The following is a 6257-nucleotide window of genomic DNA, read 5'->3' on the forward strand; positions in this document are numbered from 1 at the left end:
AGCTCATCTTGCTAGCCTGGCCAGCTGGTGACAATTTGAGTTTAGATGTGTGCCATAAAGAAAGCACTGCTTCAAATATTTATTGAGAATCTACTCTATGTCAAGCGTTTTTTTCAAATGCTGGAAACAAAGTACTAAACAGAATAACAAAAAAAGTCATTGTAGTCTCTTATAGAATATGATATATATTTGAACCAGAAATCCATTTTGGTGCTATTTTTGCCATAGACATGATTCACAGGTCTGGGAATCAAATGGATGGTAGCAGGACATCTCTCATTATTAAGCCAAGTAACACAGAATTTTTGCTTCTCACAACCACAGTGTTGGGCTTTGTTGATTTGAAGATTAGAGATCTTATTTTCTGTCATAGCCTGTGATGTAAATAATTTTTTTAAAAAGCAGAGGCTGAGATAAAATCTTATTTGCAAGTAATTTGAGAATTGTATATGATTCTGCAAAGTAAGAAATAGAGGGATATTAAATAGGGAACAAGAAATACTACTCTACTTAATAACTTGGCTCTGTGATGACTGAGGCATAAATTCATAATCATTCAGCACTTGTAAGAACTGACTCATTGGCATTAACTCCATGTACTTACCAGTTCTGCATGTGTGAGAGTTGAGCTGGTTTTCCATGATATTCCCTCCATGGAATCAGAGAGACCCAATGGCAGGACACAAGAAGCACGTGGAACATGTCTGAGGTGATGCTGTCAGACTAACTACATGCACAAGGCTGGTGGTTGAAATCTGTGCAGAACTGCTTACTTCAGCCATGTTTGATGTAAAAGATAATGGCCGAGAGAATTTCCAGTGGCACACAAGAAGTATCTGATACAATTCCCAAGGAAGGAATAATTCTACCAAATCTATCAGTTGGCAGTTCTTTATGTCACTGAACAATAAACAAAGGTGTTAAGGTCTGTAGACAAGTCAAAATAACACCTGGTATTTTGCCAGAGAAATGTTAGAGTTCGTAAACAAGTCTGGATGGTGCCTGGCAAAATGCCAGAGGGAGTGGTTTGAGAAGTAACAAAAGTGAGCCATTAAGTGTGGAGATTCCTTATCGGTTGACTGATGTATCTAGTTTATGCTAATTAAGATAAGCTGTGCAAAATGTATAAATAGCTCTGTTGTCCTATAATAAACGGCTCCCATTCCGGCTGTATCAACGTACACAAGTTATTCATCACCCCCCGGTTATTCTGCTGCAGCCAGACCCCGGCACAAGGGGGTTGCTATATTGCCAGAGGCAATTCAACTCCAATTAATAATGGAAATTTGCCTTTTTCTACATCATGAGAAAGAAGAGACCATTATGATATCCAGGAGATTGGTGGGGAGTGTCATAAGTAAATGTTAATGGGAAACCATTACAGTAACCCAATAAAGGGAAATATAATGAGGATTCAGATTCCCTAGGAATGAAGGATGAATCTAGCTAAAGTGATAATAAAGGAAACATGGAATAGGTGTAGAAGCAGGAATTATAAATATCAATTGTGTTTTCATGATCAATTTTAGGGTAAGGAAAAGCTGGCTACGAGGTAATCTGACATAAAGACTAGTTGGGAGCATGGTGGTGATTGGTGCTATTAAATTTTTCCTAAAGAGGTAAGGAGCTAGAATTAACTCAGTGCGATACAAATCCCTGGGTTATGCAGATATCTATGCAGCTGTTATAAAATTGCCTCCATAAAATGCCAAGTCAAACAATTAAAATTTGTTTTAAAAATATACCACATATGTTTAGAGGCAAAGGAAGGTGTCCCAAAATCAACAGATAGTCATAAGTATCTCAAAAGCTTGAGGCTCATCAATTGTATTTTAATCTGAAGCAGCTTATGAATAGATATAATAAATAAAGGAAGTTAAAGCAAATGAGATGGCCTTGCTTTACATACAAAGCCATATGTATGGTTTTGTGGTTAGGATAATAGGGAAGGAAGTGGTTTACTTGGGAGGCTCTTTTAGTAGAAACCCTTTTTGACTAGCATTGACTGGCAATTGGAAACCCTATTGATAGCTCCTTTCTACCTATTTATAGGAAGACACTGGTGCCTGGAAGTTGCTGTTGGGCTTTAAAAATAAATAAACATGGGCTATAGACAGTGGACAGTAGGCAGGGTAAGCTTAACTTAATTTTGCCAGTTTTTCCCTTAGCTCTGACTTAAACTGTTAACCCAAGGCCTGAAATTACATGGGGATTATATATCCCTTTATGCAATATACATAACTTCCTTGTAACTTCCTTGGTCATCAAAAGGTTAGGAACAAATACCATTATGGGTTTGCCATTGGGAAGTTTGGCTTATAGCTATTACATTTTACTATAGCTTCCAAGTCACCAATGAAATGTGTTTCCATGGGGCTGGGGCTGGGGCTCAGTGGTAGAGCGCTTGCCTAGCAGGTGTGAGGCACTGGGTTTGATCCTCAGCATCACATAAAAATAAATAAATAAAATAAAGATATTGTGTCCATCTACAACTGAAGATATTTTTTTTAATTTTTTATTTTTTTTATTGGTTGTTCACAACATTACAAAGCTCTTGACATATCATATTTCATACATTAGATTGAAGTGGGTTATGAACCCCCAGTTTTACCCCAAATGCAGATTGCAGAATCACGTTGGTTATACATCCACAATTTTACATAATGCCCAATTAGTAATTGTTGTATTCTGCTAACTTTCCTATCCCCTACTATCCCCCCTCCCCTCCCCTCCCCTCCCTTCTTCTCTCTCTACCCCATCTACTGTAATTCATTACTCTCCTTGTTTATTTTCCCATTCCCCTGAAGATATTTTTTAAAAATGTATTTCCTTATGGGTCACTGCCTCAAGCTTCACAGTTTTCTTTATTCTAAATGCCCACTTCAGTCATCTGATAAAACTGAATATGGAATTCTTCAAGAAGAATTACACACACATGCACTCAAAAGACATCACCAAAAAAAAATTTTTTTTCATTAAATTGGTCCGAAACACACACACACACACACACACACACACACACCCCTACACACACATTTTTTTCATTAAATTGGCCTGCATTTTCATCCAGGACAACGCCATTTCACAGTTTACTATTTATTTTTCATATCATTGTCTATTTAAATTTAGACCCACACTTTATATTCCAGAGCAAGTTCCTTACTGAATCCTTTATCAACTCTTGCTAATTGCATTTCAAGAAAACATTAAAAAATTTAAAAAAACATTCCTCTAGAATAACCATTTTATACCACATTTTGAAAGTTGCCGGAAAAATCAAACATTTGGAAGTTATGAGTAGAAAGAAGGAAACAAAGAAAGCACACTTACCTTATTTGTAGCAGTGGCACTGGATCCAGGGACCGCAGGCACATTTGTCATTTGAACTGAAAGCTAATTATTATCTATGAGTGTCCAGTTCCCTTCCACTTTGTAAGTTTGGAAGTGATCCTTCAAAGTTCTAAGGTAAGGATCCCCGAACAAGTCACACACACACACAAAAAGTTACTGGGGGAGGGTTATGGTCCTCTCCCCTATGTTCTCTGGGTTCTGTGTGGCTGTGATAATTACAAGGGTCATGGGTCACTTCAAGGTTGGTAGAGGATGTGGATCCACCCTTGGAACAGTTCCTCCAGCGCAGGAGGTCACTGAGCCCTAACACAGCAGAATGATACACCAGGTTGCCAAGGCAGGCTTTCGAAGGGATACAAAGTCCGTGGTACATTTCTGGATTCGACATTAGGATGGCTGTTGGCAGTCACCTGTGTGGAGAAGTCCGAGGCTGAGCAGCAGCAGTAGCAGCAAGGCCAGCGGCGGTGGACAAAGCCTGGGGGGACCCTGCTGTACAACCCTGGCGTTGGCGACAGTGCAGGCAGCGTTGCAGGATGGTGCTGCTATCAAGCCATGCCCATCCATTCAGGTTTCCTGGGCTCCAGCGAGGGCTCCGTGGTGGCTCCAGGCCAGTGGCTGCAGCATGGGACGGACGACACGCCCGGCTTGCTCTTCTCCCTCCTTCAGGCCAGCAAGAAGGTCGCCCTTATAGACGCAGCTCATGGGAGCACAGCCAACAGAGCAAAAGCATCACTGCCACAGACTGCGGGCGAGGAGAGAGGAGCGGGAGCTTAAGATATGGAGATGATGAGGTGAGCTAGTGACAGCCTTGAGAATGCCAGCGCCCGTCCCCGGCCAGCATGGCCTCAGCGGGCATGGAGTCCTGGCGTGGACCTACAGGAGGGGCATAAGCTCTCCAAACCCAGGGTCTTATGCACGCTAGTCAGGTGTTCTAAATTTTATAATATTAAATTGATTGTTTTTATTATATCAAAATTTGTCTTCAAAAGCTATTAAACTGAGACTCACTTAACCAGGCATATGGCATATGCAGTAATCCCCGTGGCTGGGGAGGCTAAGGCATAAATATCAGGAGTTCAAAGCCAGCCTCAGCAACTTAATGAAACCCTAAGCAACTTAGCGACACCTTGTCTCTAGATAAAATTTTTAAAAGGTGGGGATGTGGCTCAGTGATTGAGTGCCCCTGTGTTCAATCCCTAGTACCAGAAAAGAAAAAAGAAAACAGGCATACTTCTGATGAACAACAACAACAACAAAAATGGGCAAATACACCTTACTATTATTGAATCATGAAGAAATAAAAAACCTGAGGAGACCAATAACAAGCAGCAAATTTGAATTTGTAATAAAAATCCTTCCACCAAAGAAAAAAGCTCAGGACTCATGACTTTATTGTCAGGTTTCATAAAACATTTAACAATTCCTTATGTTATTCCCAAAAATTAAGAGGAAAGAATTCTTCCACACATATTTTATGAGGCCAGCATTACCTTGACCTCCAAACTGGAAAAAATACTAAAAAAAAAAAAAAAAAAAAGAGAGAGAGAGAGAGAGAGAGAGAGAGAGAGAGAGAAGAAAAAGAAAGAAAATCTCAGGTCAATATTCTAGATAAACATAGAGGCAAAACTCCTCAACTAAATACTAGAAGATCAAATCCAACAGCAGACTATGAAAATTATCACAATGGGTCAAGTGGGATATATCCCATAGGTTCAAGGATGATTCAACATACACAAATAAATAAACATGATACACTATGTTATGATTTAGATATAATGGTGTCCCTCAAAAACTCCTATGTGAGACAATGCAAGAAAGTTTAGAGCTAAAGTGACCTCGCTTCTGGCGGCAACTGCTGAAGCTCCTCCAACCTCACTGCCTCCATTGCTCCCCTCCAGTATCCAGGGCTGCTCTACATCCCCAGGCTCCTCCTGTCCCTCAGGCCCCTCCACATCTCACTTCTCCTTGAGCCTCCTGCACTGTATCTCTGTTGAGGAACCTAAATGGTGGTCAGAGCTGGGCTTGGGGTGTGTACTCCCTCTATGAACCTGAAGTCAGAGTTTAAGGAAATTGTATCTATATTCATTCAAAACAATCAACAGGGACTTTCAGGAGAAAAAGAATCTACCAAGAGTTAAGAGGCTGGGCAAATTCATGCACCCTTGAGAGGCATTAGGACCAAGCACTCAGAAACATAAGCCTGGAAGTCAGAATTCACCCTCCTGATCAGTGATCTTTCTTAAAATAAAAATATCAAGTGTCAATGAGATGACTTGAAACGGAAGTTTCCAAATACACTTCAAACCCAACAAGCCAGTAGGAAGCATTTGGGAAGCAAGTTGGTAACTGAACCAGCACACAACCCAGCCTCAAGCTCACATGCCTTGGGCTCAATAATGCAGATGAAGCAATCAGAAGAAACTGTTCACTTGGCTACTTCTAGAAATTGTAAAGCACTTGAAAGGGGGAGGAGGAGAGTGTTTACCCAGTAAGGTAGGATGAGCCCATGAAATGTCCAGTGCAATGTGATATGAAAAATTTTTTCAGACCAAGGGAGGAAACACTTGGGTGATAAACAGTGAAGGTGAAGAAGCAGTGAAGCTGGACAAAGTGGGCAGGGCCATGGTGCAGCTTCAGAGAAGGCCAAGGGAGCAGGAACGGACCTGCCTGTTAGATGGATTTAGGCCAAGGTACTCCGGGCTCTGCACATTTCTGCTTCTGAAGTTTTGAACATGGGGTTGTGTACACTTGTCCATAGGTACATGTTCATGGAATACTGTGTGCATTCATTACCTGGGTCTTTGGTGAACATCTCTTTGTCTGCTAGACCTGGAGAGTATTCCTTCCCACTTAGGGCTCAGCTCTGACACTTGTCCTGTGCCTCCAGAGTCCTGCACTGCTGCCTG

At 41.0% G+C, this 6257-nt stretch overlaps 1 pseudogene; it reads right to left on the reverse strand.

Annotated features, from left to right (window-relative positions):
• Nucleotides 1-3188: 3188 nt before the first annotated feature.
• On the reverse strand, nt 3189-4197 carry LOC144375812 (repulsive guidance molecule B pseudogene; annotated as a pseudogene).
• Nucleotides 4198-6257: the final 2060 nt, after the last annotated feature.

The sequence above is a fragment of the Ictidomys tridecemlineatus genome, chromosome 3 (assembly GCF_052094955.1).
Source record: "Ictidomys tridecemlineatus isolate mIctTri1 chromosome 3, mIctTri1.hap1, whole genome shotgun sequence".
Lineage (NCBI taxonomy): Eukaryota > Metazoa > Chordata > Mammalia > Rodentia > Sciuridae > Ictidomys > Ictidomys tridecemlineatus.